The sequence below is a fragment of the Scyliorhinus torazame genome, chromosome 9 (assembly GCF_047496885.1).
Source record: "Scyliorhinus torazame isolate Kashiwa2021f chromosome 9, sScyTor2.1, whole genome shotgun sequence".
NCBI classification, from domain to species: domain Eukaryota; kingdom Metazoa; phylum Chordata; class Chondrichthyes; order Carcharhiniformes; family Scyliorhinidae; genus Scyliorhinus; species Scyliorhinus torazame.
The window spans coordinates 5,409,783-5,424,857 of record NC_092715.1 but is presented as its reverse complement, the minus strand read 5'-3'; positions in this window follow the sequence as shown (position 1 = coordinate 5,424,857).

Sequence of the window (15,075 nt, the reverse complement as noted above, 5' to 3'; positions counted from 1 at the left end):
GTCGCTGTCGGCACGGGTGTTGGACTCGTCGCTGTGGGCACGGGTGTGGAACTCGTCGCTGTGGGCACGGCTGTTGGACTCGTCGCTGTGGACACGGGTGTTGGACTCGTCACTGTGGGCACAGGTGTTGGACTCGTCGCTGTGGGCACGGGTGTTGGACTCATCACTGTGGGCACGGGTGTTGGACTCGTCGCTGTGGGCACGGGTGTTGGACTCGTCGCTGTGGGCACGGGTGTGGAACTTGTCACTGTGGGCACGGGTGTTGGACTCGTCGCTGTGGGCACGGGTGTGGAACTCGTCGCTGTGGGCATGGATGTTGGACTCGTCGCTGTGGGCATGGGTGTTGGACTCGTCGCTGTGGGCACGGGTGTTGGACTCGTCGCTGTGGGCACGGGTGTGGAACTCGTCGCTGTAGGCACGGGTGTTGGACTCGTCGCTGTGGGCACGGGTGTTGGACTCGTCGCTGTGGGCACGGGTGTGGAACTCCTCGCTGTGGGCATGGGTATTGGACTCGTCGCTGTGGGCACGGGTGTTGGACGTGTCGCTGTGGGCACGGGTGTTGGACTCGTCGCTGTGGGCACGGGTGTTGGACTAGTCGCTGTGGGCACGGGTGTTGGACTCGTCGCTGTGGGCACGGGTGTTGGACACGTCGCTGTGGGCACGGGTGTTGGCCTCGTCGCTGTGGTCACGGGTGTTGAACTCGTCGCTGTGGGCACGGGTGTTGGACTCGTCGCTGTGGGCACGGGTGTTGGACTCGTCGCTGTGGGCACGGGAGTTGAACTCGTCGCTGTGGGCACGGCTGTTGGACTCGTCGCTGTGGGCACGGGTGTTGGACTCGTCGCTGTGGGCACGGGTGTTGAACTCGTCGCTGTGGGCACGGGTGTTGGACTCGTCGCTGTGGGCACGGGTGTTGGGCTCGTCGCTGTGGGCACGGGTGTTGAACTCGTCGCTGTGGGCACGGGTGTTGGACACGTCGCTGTGGGCACGGGTGTTGGCCTCGTCGCTGTGGGCACGGGCGATGGACTCATCGCTGTGGGCACGGGTGTTGGACTCGTCGCTGTGGGCACGGGTGTTGGACTCGTCGCTGTGGGCACGGGTGTGGAACTCGTCACTGTGGGCACGGGTGTTGGACTCGTCGCTGTCGGCACGGGTGTTGGACTCGTCGCTGTGGGAACGGGTGTGGAACTCGTCGCTGTGGGCATGGGTGTTGGACTCGTCGCTGTGGGCACGGGTGTTGGACACGTCGCTGTGGGCACGGGTGTTGGACTCGTCGCTGTGGGCACGGGTGTTGGACTCGTCGCTGTGGGCACGGGTGTTGAACTCGTCGCTGTGGGCACGGGTGTTGGACTCATCGCTGTGGGCACGGGTGTTGGACTCGTCGCTGTGGGCACGGGTGTTGTACTCGTCGCTGTGGGCACGGGTGTTGGACTCGTCGCTGTGGGCACGGGTGTTGGACTCGTCGCTGTGGGCACGGGTGTTGGACTCGTCGCTGTGGGCACGGGTGTTGAACTCGTCGCTGTGGGCACGGGTGTTGGACACGTTGCTGTGGGCACGGGTGTTGGACTCGTCGCTGTCGGCACGGGTGTTGGACTAGTCGCTGTGGGCACGGGTGTTGGACTCGTTGCTGTGGGCACGGGTGTTGGACATGTCGCTGTGGGCACGGGTGTTGGCCTCGTCGCTGTGGTCACGGGTGTTGAACTCGTCGCTGTGGGCACGGGTGTTGGACACGTCGCTGTGGGCACGGGTGTTGGACTCGTCGCTGTGGGCACGGGTGTTGAACTCGTCGCTGTGGGCACGGGTGTTGGACTCATCGCTGTGGGCACGGGTGTTGGACTCGTCGCTGTGGGCACGGGTGTTGTACTCGTCGCTGTGGGCACGGGTGTTGGACTCGTCGCTGTGGGCACGGGTGTTGGACTCGTCGCTGTGGGCACGGGTGTTGGACTCGTCGCTGTGGGCACGGGTGTTGAACTCGTCGCTGTGGGCACGGGTGTTGGACTCGTCGCTGTGGGCACGGGTGTTGGACTCGTCGCTGTGGGCATGGGTGTTGGACTCGTCGCTGTGGGCACGGGTGTTGGACTCGTCGCTGTGGGCACAGGTGTTGGACTCGTCGCTGTGGGCACGGGTGTTGAACTCCAACACTGGCCTAAAACTGCCCCAACACAGCCCTAAAACTGCTCCAACACTGGCCTAAAACTGCCCCAGTCGCTGTGGGCACGGGTGTTGGGCTCGTCGCTGTGGGCACGGGTGTTCAACTCATCGCTGTGGGCACGGGTGTTGGAATAGTCGCTGTGGGCACGGGCGTTGGACTCGTCGCTGTGGGCACGGGTGTTGGACTCGTCGCTGTGGGCACGGGTGTTGGACTCGTCGCTGTGGGCACGGGTGTTGAACTCCTCGCTGTGGGCACGGGTGTTGGACACGTCGCTGTGGGCACGGGCGTTGGACTCGTCGCTGTGGGCACGGGTGTTGGACTCGTCGCTGTGGGCACGGGTGTTGGACTCGTCGCTGTGGGCACGGGTGTTGGACTCGTCGCTGTGGGCACGGGTGTGGAACTCGTCACTGTGGGCACGGGTGTTGGACTCGTCGCTGTGGGCACGGGTGTTGGACACGTCGCTGTGGGCACGGGTGTTGGACTCGTCGCTGTGGGAATGGGTGTTGGACTAGTCGCTGTGGGCACGTGTGTTGGACACGTCGCTGTGGGCACGGGTGTTGGACTCGTCGCTGTGGGCACGGGTGTTGAACTCGCCCCTGTGGGCACGGGTGTTGGGCACGTCGCTGTGGGCACGGGTGTTGAACTCGTCGCTGTGGGCACGGGTGTTGGACTCGTCACTGTGGGCACGGGTGTTGGACTCGTCGCTGTGGGCACGAGTGTTGGACTCGTCGCTGTCGGCACGGGTGTTGAACTCGTCGCTGTGGGCACGGGTGTTGATCTCGTCGCTGTGGGCACGGGTGTTGGACGCGTCGTTGTGGACACGGGCAATGGACTCGTCGCCCCGGGCACGGGTGTTGGACTCGTCACTGTGGGCACGGGTGTTGATCTCGTCGCTGTGAGCACGTGTGTTCGTCTCGTCGCTGTGGGCACGGGTATTGGACTCGTCGCTGTGGGCACGGGTGTTGGACTCGTCGCCCCGGGCACGGGTGTTGGACTCGTCACTGTGGGCACGGGTGTTGGACTCGTCGCTGCGGGCACGGGTGTTGAATTCGTCGCTGTGAGCACGGGTGTTCGTCTCGTCGCTGTGGGCACGGGTATTGGACTCGTCGCTGTGAGCACGGGTGTTGGACTCCTCTCTGTGGGCACGAGTGTTGGACTCGTCGCTGTGGGCATGGGTGTTGGGCTCGTCGCTGTGGGCACGGGTGTTGGGCTCGTCGCTGTGGGCACGGGTGTTGGACTCGTCGCTGTGGGCACTGGTGTTGGGCTTGTCGCTGTGGGCACAGGTGTTGGACACGTCGCTGTGGGCACGGGTGTTGATCTCGTCGCTGTGGGCACGGGTGTTGAATTCGTCACTGTGGGCACGGGTGTTGGACGCGTCGCTGTGGGCACGTGCATTGCACTCGTCGCTGTCGGCACGGGTGTTGGACTCGTCGCTGTGGGCACGGGTGTTGATCTCGTCGCTGTGAGCACGGGTGTTGATCTCGTCGCTGTGGGCACGGGTGTTGATCTCGTCGCTGTGGGCACGGGTGTTGGACTCATCGCTGTGGGCACGGGTGTTGGACTCGTCGCTGTGTGCACGGGTCTTGAACTCGTCGCTGTGGGCACGGGTGTTGATCTCGTCGCTGTGAGCACGGGTGTTGATCTCGTCGCTGTGGGCACGGGTGTTGATCTCGTCGCTGTGAGCACGGGTCTTGAACTCGTCGCTGCGGGCACGGGTATTGGATTCGTCGCCGTGGGCACGGGTGTTGAACTCGTCGTTGTGGGCACGGGTGTTGAACTCGTCGCCGCGGGCACAGGTGTTGAACTCATCGCTGTGGGCATGGGTGTTGAACTCGCCGCTGTGGGCACGGGCGTTGGACTCGCCGCTGTGGGCACGGGCGTTGGACTCGCCGCTGTGGGCATGGGTGTTGAACTCGTCGCTGTGGGCACGGGCGTTGGACTCGCCGCTGTGGGCACGGGCGTTGGACTCATCGCTGTGGGCACGGGTATTGAACTCGTCGCTGTGGGCACGGGTGTTGAACTCGTCGCTGTGGGCACGTTGTTGAACTCATCGCTGTGGGCACGGGTATTGGACTCGTCACTGTGGGCACGGGTGTTGGACTTGTCGCTGCGGGCACGGATGTTGGACACGTCGCTGTGGGCACGGGTGTTGGATTCATCGCTGTGGGCACGGGTGTTGGACTTGTCGCTGTGGGCACGGGTGTTGAACTCATCGCTGTGGGCACGGGTGTTGAACTCGTCGCTGTGGGCACGGGTGTTGAACTCGTCGCTGTGGGCACGGGAGTTGGACTCGTCACTGTGGGCACGGGTGTTGGAGACGTAGCTGTGGGCACGGGTGTTGGAGACGTCGCTGCGGGCACGGGTGTTGGACTTGTCGCTGTAGTCACGGGTTTTGAACTCGTCGCTGGGGGGCACGGGTGTTGGACTCGTCGCTGTGGGCACGGGTGTTGGACTTGTCGCTGTAGTCACGGGTGTTGAACTCATCGCTGTGGGCACGGGTTTTGGACTCGTCGCTGTGGGCATGGGTGTTGGACTCGTCGCTGTGGGCACGCGTGTTGAACTCTTCGCTGCGGGCATGGGTGTTGAACTCGTTGCTGCGGGCACGGGTGTTGAACTCGTCGCTGTGGGCACGTGTGTTGGACTCATCGCTGTGGGCACGGGTGTTGAACTCGTCGCTGTGGGCACGGGCGTTGAACTCGTCGCTGTGAGCACGGGTGTTGGTCTTGTCGCTGTGGGCACGGGTGTTGGACTCGTCGCTGTGGGCACGGCTGTTGGACTCATCACTGTGGGCACGGGTGTTGAACTCATCGCTGTGGGCACGGGTGTTGATCTCGTCGCTGTGGGCACGGGTGTTGAACTCGTCGCTCTGGGCACGGGTGTTGAACTCGTCGCTGTTGGCACGGGTGTTGATCTCGTCGCTGTGGGCACGGGTGTTGAGCTCGCCGCTGTGGGCACGGGTATTGGACTCGTCGCTGTGGGCACGGGTGTTGAACTCGTCGCTGTGGGCACGGGTATTGGACTCGTCACTGTGGGCACGGGTGTTGGACTCGTCGCTGTGGGCACGGGTTTTGGACTCGTCGCTGTGGGCACGGGTGTTGGACTCGTCGCCCCGGGCACGTGTGTTGGACACGTCGCTGTGGGCACGGGTGTTGATCTCGTCGCTGTGGGCACGGGTGTTGGACTCCTCGCTGTGGGCACGGGTGTTGGACACGTCGCTGTGGGCACGGGTGTTGGACTCGTCGCTGTGGGCACGGCTGTTGGACTCGTCGCTGTGGGCACGGGTGTTGAACTCGTCACTGTGGGCACGGGAGTTGGTCTCGTCACTGTGGGCACGGGTGTTGGAGACGTCGCTGCGGGCACGGGTGTTGGACTTGTCGCTGTGGCCATGGGTGTTGGACTTGTCGCTGTAGTCACGGGTTTTGAACTCGTCGCTGGGGGGCACGGGTGTTGGACTCCTCGCTGTGGGCACGGGTGTTGGACTTGTCGCTGTAGTCACGGGTGTTGAACTCATCGCTGTGGGCACGGGTGTTGGACTCGTCGCTGTGGGCATGGGTGTTGGACTCGTCGCTGTGGGCACGCGTGTTGAACTCTTCGCTGCGGGCACGGGTGTTGAACTCGTTGCTGCGGGCACGGGTGTTGAACTCGTCGCTGTGGGCACGTGTGTTGGACTCATCGCTGTGGGCACGGGTGTTGAACTCGTCGCTGTGGGCACGGGCGTTGAACTCGTCGCTGTGAGCACGGGTGTTGGTCTTGTCGCTGTTGGCACGGGTGTTGGACTCGTCGCTGTGGGCACGGCTGTTGGACTCATCACTGTGGGCACGGGTGTTGAACTCATCGCTGTGGGCACGGGTGTTGATCTCGTCGCTGTGGGCACGGGTGTTGAACTCGTCGCTGTGGGCACGGGTGTTGAACTCGTCGCTGTTGGCACGGGTGTTGATCTCGTCGCTGTGGGCACGGGTGTTGATCTCGTCGCTGTGGGCACGGGTATTGGACTCGTCGCTGTGGGCACGGGTGTTGAACTCGTCGCTTTGGGCACGGGTATTGGACTCGTCGCTGTGGGCACGGGTGTTGGACTCGTCGCTGTGGGCACGGGTTTTGGACTCGTCGCTGTGGGCACGGGTGTTGGACTCGTCGTCCCGGGCACGTGTGTTGGACACGTCGCTGTGGGCACGGGTGTTGATCTCGTCGCTGTGGGCACGGGTGTTGGACTCCTCGCTGTGGGCACGGGTGTTGGACACGTCGCTGTGGGCACGGGTGTTGGACTCGTCGCTGTGGGCACGGCTGTTAGACTCGTCGCTGTGGGCACGGGTGTTGGACTCGTCGCTGTGGACATGGGTGTTGGACTCGTCGCTGTGGGCACGGGTATTGGACTCGTCGCTGTGGGCACGGGTGTTGGACACGTCGCTGTGGGCACGGGTGTTGGACTCGTCGCTGTGGACACGGGTGTTGGGCTTGTCGCTGTGGGCACGGGTGTTGGACACGTCGCTGTGGGCATGGGTGTTGAACTCGCCGCTGTGGGCACGGGCGTTGGACTCGCCGCTGTGGGCACGGGCGTTGGACTCGCCGCTGTGGGCATGGGTGTTGAACTCGTCGCTGTGGGCACGGGTGTTGAACTCGCCGCTGTGGGCACGGGCGTTGGACTCGCCGCTGTGGGCACGGGCGTTGGACTCATCGCTGTGGGCACGGGTGTTGATCTCGTCGCTGTGGGCATGGGTGTTGAACTCGTCGCTGTGGGCACGGGTATTGAACTCGTCGCTGTGGGCACGGGTGTTGAACTCGTCGCTGTGGGCACGGGTGTTGAACTCATCGCTGTGGGCACGGGTATTGGACTCGTCACTGTGGGCACGGGTGTTGGACTTGTCGCTGCGGGCACGGATGTTGGACACGTCGCTGTGGGCACGGGTGTTGGATTCATCGCTGTGGGCACTGGTGTTGGACTTGTCGCTGTGGGCACGGGTGTTGAACTCATCGCTGTGGGCACGGGTGTTGAACTCGTCGCTGTGGGCACGGGTGTTGAACTCGTCGCTGTGGGCACGGGAGTTGGACTCGTCACTGTGGGCACGGGTGTTGGAGACGTAGCTGTGGGCATGGGTGTTGGAGACGTCGCTGCGGGCACGGGTGTTGGAGTTGTCGCTGTAGTCACGGGTTTTGAACTCGTCGCTGGAGGGCACGGGTGTTGGACTCGTCGCTGTGGGCACGGGTGTTGGACTTGTCGCTGTAGTCACGGGTGTTGAACTCATCGCTGTGGGCACGCGTGTTGGACTCGTCGCTGTGGGCATGGGTGTTGGACTCGTCGCTGTGGGCACGCGTGTTGAACTCTTCGCTGCGGGCACGGGTGTTGAACTCATTGCTGCGGGCACGGGTGTTGAACTCGTCGCTGTGGGCACGTGTGTTGGACTCATCGCTGTGGGCACGGGTGTTGAACTCGTCGCTGTGGGCACGGGCGTTGAACTCGTTGCTGTGAGCACGGGTGTTGGTCTTGTCGCTGTGGGCACGGGTGTTGGACTCGTCGCTGTGGGCACGGCTGTTGGACTCATCACTGTGGGCACGGGTGTTGAACTCATCGCTGTGGGCACGGGTGTTGATCTCGTCGCTGTGGGCACGGGTGTTGAACTCGTCGCTCTGGGCACGGGTGTTGAACTCGTCGCTGTTGGCACGGGTGTTGATCTCGTCGCTGTGGGCACGGGTATTGGACTCGTCGCTGTGGGCACGGGTGTTGAACTCGTCGCTGTGGGCACGGGTATTGGACTCGTCGCTGTGGGCACGGGTGTTGGACTCGTCGATGTGGGCACGGGTTTTGGACTCGTCGCTGTGGGCACGGGTGTTGGACTCGTCGCCCCGGGCACGTGTGTTGGACACGTCGCTGTGGGCACGGGTGTTGATCTCGTCGCTGTGGGCACGGGTGTTGGACTCCTCGCTGTGGGCATGGGTGTTGGACACGTCGCTGTGGGCACGGGTGTTGGACTCGTCGCTGTGGGCACGGCTGTTGGACTCGTCGCTGTGGGCACGGGTGTTGAACTCGTCGCTGTGGGCACGGGAGTTGGACTCGTCACTGTGGGCACGGGTGTTGGAGACGTAGCTGTGGGCACGGGTGTTGGAGACGTCGCTGCGGGCACGGGTGTTGGACTTGTCGCTGTGGCCACGGGTGTTGGACTTGTCGCTGTAGTCACGGGTTTTGAACTCGTCGCTGGGGGGCACGGGTGTTGGACTCGTCGCTGTGGGCACGGGTGTTGGACTTGTCGCTGTAGTCACGGGTGTTGAACTCATCGCTGTGGGCACGGGTGTTGGACTCGTCGCTGTGGGCATGGGTGTTGGACTCGTCGCTGTGGGCACGCGTGTTGAACTCTTCGCTGCGGGCACGGGTGTTGAACTCGTTGCTGCGGGCACGGGTGTTGAACTCGTCGCTGTGGGCACGTGTGTTGGACTCATCGCTGTGGGCACGGGTGTTGAACTCGTCGCTGTGGGCACGGGCGTTGAACTCGTCGCTGTGAGCACGGGTGTTGGTCTTGTCGCTGTTGGCACGGGTGTTGGACTCGTCGCTGTGGGCACGGCTGTTGGACTCATCACTGTGGGCACGGGTGTTGAACTCATCGCTGTGGGCACGGGTGTTGATCTCGTCGCTGTGGGCATGGGTGTTGAACTCGCCGCTGTGGGCACGGGCGTTGGACTCGCCGCTGTGGGCACGGGCGTTGGACTCGCCGCTGTGGGCATGGGTGTTGAACTCGTCGCTGTGGGCACGGGTGTTGAACTCGCCGCTGTGGGCACGGGCGTTGGACTCGCCGCTGTGGGCACGGGCGTTGGACTCATCGCTGTGGGCACGGGTATTGAACTCGTCGCTGTGGGCACGGGTGTTGAACTCGTCGCTGTGGGCACGTTGTTGAACTCATCGCTGTGGGCACGGGTATTGGACTCGTCACTGTGGGCACGGGTGTTGGACTTGTCGCTGCGGGCACGGATGTTGGACACGTCGCTGTGGGCACGGGTGTTGGATTCATCGCTGTGGGCACGGGTGTTGGACTTGTCGCTGTGGGCACGGGTGTTGAACTCATCGCTGTGGGCACGGGTGTTGAACTCGTCGCTGTGGGCACGGGTGTTGAACTCGTCGCTGTGGGCACGGGAGTTGGACTCGTCACTGTGGGCACGGGTGTTGGAGACGTAGCTGTGGGCACGGGTGTTGGAGACGTCGCTGCGGGCACGGGTGTTGGACTTGTCGCTGTAGTCACGGGTTTTGAACTCGTCGCTGGGGGGCACGGGTGTTGGACTCGTCGCTGTGGGCACGGGTGTTGGACTTGTCGCTGTAGTCACGGGTGTTGAACTCATCGCTGTGGGCACGGGTTTTGGACTCGTCGCTGTGGGCATGGGTGTTGGACTCGTCGCTGTGGGCACGCGTGTTGAACTCTTCGCTGCGGGCATGGGTGTTGAACTCGTTGCTGCGGGCACGGGTGTTGAACTCGTCGCTGTGGGCACGTGTGTTGGACTCATCGCTGTGGGCACGGGTGTTGAACTCGTCGCTGTGGGCACGGGCGTTGAACTCGTCGCTGTGAGCACGGGTGTTGGTCTTGTCGCTGTGGGCACGGGTGTTGGACTCGTCGCTGTGGGCACGGCTGTTGGACTCATCACTGTGGGCACGGGTGTTGAACTCATCGCTGTGGGCACGGGTGTTGATCTCGTCGCTGTGGGCACGGGTGTTGAACTCGTCGCTCTGGGCACGGGTGTTGAACTCGTCGCTGTTGGCACGGGTGTTGATCTCGTCGCTGTGGGCACGGGTGTTGAGCTCGCCGCTGTGGGCACGGGTATTGGACTCGTCGCTGTGGGCACGGGTGTTGAACTCGTCGCTGTGGGCACGGGTATTGGACTCGTCACTGTGGGCACGGGTGTTGGACTCGTCGCTGTGGGCACGGGTTTTGGACTCGTCGCTGTGGGCACGGGTGTTGGACTCGTCGCCCCGGGCACGTGTGTTGGACACGTCGCTGTGGGCACGGGTGTTGATCTCGTCGCTGTGGGCACGGGTGTTGGACTCCTCGCTGTGGGCACGGGTGTTGGACACGTCGCTGTGGGCACGGGTGTTGGACTCGTCGCTGTGGGCACGGCTGTTGGACTCGTCGCTGTGGGCACGGGTGTTGAACTCGTCACTGTGGGCACGGGAGTTGGTCTCGTCACTGTGGGCACGGGTGTTGGAGACGTCGCTGCGGGCACGGGTGTTGGACTTGTCGCTGTGGCCATGGGTGTTGGACTTGTCGCTGTAGTCACGGGTTTTGAACTCGTCGCTGGGGGGCACGGGTGTTGGACTCCTCGCTGTGGGCACGGGTGTTGGACTTGTCGCTGTAGTCACGGGTGTTGAACTCATCGCTGTGGGCACGGGTGTTGGACTCGTCGCTGTGGGCATGGGTGTTGGACTCGTCGCTGTGGGCACGCGTGTTGAACTCTTCGCTGCGGGCACGGGTGTTGAACTCGTTGCTGCGGGCACGGGTGTTGAACTCGTCGCTGTGGGCACGTGTGTTGGACTCATCGCTGTGGGCACGGGTGTTGAACTCGTCGCTGTGGGCACGGGCGTTGAACTCGTCGCTGTGAGCACGGGTGTTGGTCTTGTCGCTGTTGGCACGGGTGTTGGACTCGTCGCTGTGGGCACGGCTGTTGGACTCATCACTGTGGGCACGGGTGTTGAACTCATCGCTGTGGGCACGGGTGTTGATCTCGTCGCTGTGGGCACGGGTGTTGAACTCGTCGCTGTGGGCACGGGTGTTGAACTCGTCGCTGTTGGCACGGGTGTTGATCTCGTCGCTGTGGGCACGGGTGTTGATCTCGTCGCTGTGGGCACGGGTATTGGACTCGTCGCTGTGGGCACGGGTGTTGAACTCGTCGCTTTGGGCACGGGTATTGGACTCGTCGCTGTGGGCACGGGTGTTGGACTCGTCGCTGTGGGCACGGGTTTTGGACTCGTCGCTGTGGGCACGGGTGTTGGACTCGTCGTCCCGGGCACGTGTGTTGGACACGTCGCTGTGGGCACGGGTGTTGATCTCGTCGCTGTGGGCACGGGTGTTGGACTCCTCGCTGTGGGCACGGGTGTTGGACACGTCGCTGTGGGCACGGGTGTTGGACTCGTCGCTGTGGGCACGGCTGTTAGACTCGTCGCTGTGGGCACGGGTGTTGGACTCGTCGCTGTGGACATGGGTGTTGGACTCGTCGCTGTGGGCACGGGTATTGGACTCGTCGCTGTGGGCACGGGTGTTGGACACGTCGCTGTGGGCACGGGTGTTGGACTCGTCGCTGTGGACACGGGTGTTGGGCTTGTCGCTGTGGGCACGGGTGTTGGACACGTCGCTGTGGGCATGGGTGTTGAACTCGCCGCTGTGGGCACGGGCGTTGGACTCGCCGCTGTGGGCACGGGCGTTGGACTCGCCGCTGTGGGCATGGGTGTTGAACTCGTCGCTGTGGGCACGGGTGTTGAACTCGCCGCTGTGGGCACGGGCGTTGGACTCGCCGCTGTGGGCACGGGCGTTGGACTCATCGCTGTGGGCACGGGTGTTGATCTCGTCGCTGTGGGCATGGGTGTTGAACTCGTCGCTGTGGGCACGGGTATTGAACTCGTCGCTGTGGGCACGGGTGTTGAACTCGTCGCTGTGGGCACGGGTGTTGAACTCATCGCTGTGGGCACGGGTATTGGACTCGTCACTGTGGGCACGGGTGTTGGACTTGTCGCTGCGGGCACGGATGTTGGACACGTCGCTGTGGGCACGGGTGTTGGATTCATCGCTGTGGGCACTGGTGTTGGACTTGTCGCTGTGGGCACGGGTGTTGAACTCATCGCTGTGGGCACGGGTGTTGAACTCGTCGCTGTGGGCACGGGTGTTGAACTCGTCGCTGTGGGCACGGGAGTTGGACTCGTCACTGTGGGCACGGGTGTTGGAGACGTAGCTGTGGGCATGGGTGTTGGAGACGTCGCTGCGGGCACGGGTGTTGGAGTTGTCGCTGTAGTCACGGGTTTTGAACTCGTCGCTGGAGGGCACGGGTGTTGGACTCGTCGCTGTGGGCACGGGTGTTGGACTTGTCGCTGTAGTCACGGGTGTTGAACTCATCGCTGTGGGCACGCGTGTTGGACTCGTCGCTGTGGGCATGGGTGTTGGACTCGTCGCTGTGGGCACGCGTGTTGAACTCTTCGCTGCGGGCACGGGTGTTGAACTCATTGCTGCGGGCACGGGTGTTGAACTCGTCGCTGTGGGCACGTGTGTTGGACTCATCGCTGTGGGCACGGGTGTTGAACTCGTCGCTGTGGGCACGGGCGTTGAACTCGTTGCTGTGAGCACGGGTGTTGGTCTTGTCGCTGTGGGCACGGGTGTTGGACTCGTCGCTGTGGGCACGGCTGTTGGACTCATCACTGTGGGCACGGGTGTTGAACTCATCGCTGTGGGCACGGGTGTTGATCTCGTCGCTGTGGGCACGGGTGTTGAACTCGTCGCTCTGGGCACGGGTGTTGAACTCGTCGCTGTTGGCACGGGTGTTGATCTCGTCGCTGTGGGCACGGGTATTGGACTCGTCGCTGTGGGCACGGGTGTTGAACTCGTCGCTGTGGGCACGGGTATTGGACTCGTCGCTGTGGGCACGGGTGTTGGACTCGTCGATGTGGGCACGGGTTTTGGACTCGTCGCTGTGGGCACGGGTGTTGGACTCGTCGCCCCGGGCACGTGTGTTGGACACGTCGCTGTGGGCACGGGTGTTGATCTCGTCGCTGTGGGCACGGGTGTTGGACTCCTCGCTGTGGGCATGGGTGTTGGACACGTCGCTGTGGGCACGGGTGTTGGACTCGTCGCTGTGGGCACGGCTGTTGGACTCGTCGCTGTGGGCACGGGTGTTGAACTCGTCGCTGTGGGCACGGGAGTTGGACTCGTCACTGTGGGCACGGGTGTTGGAGACGTAGCTGTGGGCACGGGTGTTGGAGACGTCGCTGCGGGCACGGGTGTTGGACTTGTCGCTGTGGCCACGGGTGTTGGACTTGTCGCTGTAGTCACGGGTTTTGAACTCGTCGCTGGGGGGCACGGGTGTTGGACTCGTCGCTGTGGGCACGGGTGTTGGACTTGTCGCTGTAGTCACGGGTGTTGAACTCATCGCTGTGGGCACGGGTGTTGGACTCGTCGCTGTGGGCATGGGTGTTGGACTCGTCGCTGTGGGCACGCGTGTTGAACTCTTCGCTGCGGGCACGGGTGTTGAACTCGTTGCTGCGGGCACGGGTGTTGAACTCGTCGCTGTGGGCACGTGTGTTGGACTCATCGCTGTGGGCACGGGTGTTGAACTCGTCGCTGTGGGCACGGGCGTTGAACTCGTCGCTGTGAGCACGGGTGTTGGTCTTGTCGCTGTTGGCACGGGTGTTGGACTCGTCGCTGTGGGCACGGCTGTTGGACTCATCACTGTGGGCACGGGTGTTGAACTCATCGCTGTGGGCACGGGTGTTGATCTCGTCGCTGTGGGCACGGGTGTTGAACTCGTCGCTGTGGGCACGGGTGTTGAACTCGTCGCTGTTGGCACGGGTGTTGATCTCGTCGCTGTGGGCACGGGTGTTGAGCTCGTCGCTGTGGGCACGGGTATTGGACTCGTCGCTGTGGGCACGGGTGTTGAACTCGTCGCTGTGGGCACGGGTATTGGACTCGTCGCTGTGGGCACTGGTGTTGGACTCGTCGCTGTGGGCACGGGTTTTGGACTCGTCGCTGTGGGCACGGGTGTTGGACTTGTCGCTGTAGTCACGAGTTTTGAACTCGTCGCTGGGGGGCACGGGTGTTGGACTCGTCGCTGTGGGCACGGGTGTTGGACTTGTCGCTGTAGTCACGGGTGTTGAACTCATCGCTGTGGGCACGCGTGTTGGACTCGTCGCTGTGGGCATGGGTGTTGGACTCGTCGCTGTGGGCACGCGTGTTGAACTCTTCGCTGCGGGCACGGGTGTTGAACTCATTGCTGCGGGCACGGGTGTTGAACTCGTCGCTGTGGGCACGTGTGTTGGACTCATCGCTGTGGGCACGGGTGTTGAACTCGTCGCTGTGGGCACGGGCGTTGAACTCGTTGCTGTGAGCACGGGTGTTGGTCTTGTCGCTGTGGGCACGGGTGTTGGACTCGTCGCTGTGGGCACGGCTGTTGGACTCATCACTGTGGGCACGGGTGTTGAACTCATCGCTGTGGGCACGGGTGTTGATCTCGTCGCTGTGGGCACGGGTGTTGAACTCGTCGCTCTGGGCACGGGTGTTGAACTCGTCGCTGTTGGCACGGGTGTTGATCTCGTCGCTGTGGGCACGGGTATTGGACTCGTCGCTGTGGGCACGGGTGTTGAACTCGTCGCTGTGGGCACGGGTATTGGACTCGTCGCTGTGGGCACGGGTGTTGGACTCGTCGATGTGGGCACGGGTTTTGGACTCGTCGCTGTGGGCATGGGTGTTGGACTCGTCGCCCCGGGCACGTGTGTTGGACACGTCGCTGTGGGCACGGGTGTTGATCTCGTCGCTGTGGGCACGGGTGTTGGACTCCTCGCTGTGGGCATGGGTGTTGGACACGTCGCTGTGGGCACGGGTGTTGGACTCGTCGCTGTGGGCACGGCTGTTGGACTCGTCGCTGTGGGCACGGGTGTTGAACTCGTCGCTGTGGGCACGGGAGTTGGACTCGTCACTGTGGGCACGGGTGTTGGAGACGTAGCTGTGGGCACGGGTGTTGGAGACGTCGCTGCGGGCACGGGTGTTGGACTTGTCGCTGTGGCCACGGGTGTTGGACTTGTCGCTGTAGTCACGGGTTTTGAACTCGTCGCTGGGGGGCACGGGTGTTGGACTCGTCGCTGTGGGCACGGGTGTTGGACTTGTCGCTGTAGTCACGGGTGTTGAACTCATCGCTGTGGGCACGGGTGTTGGACTCGTCGCTGTGGGCATGGGTGTTGGACTCGTCGCTGTGGGCAC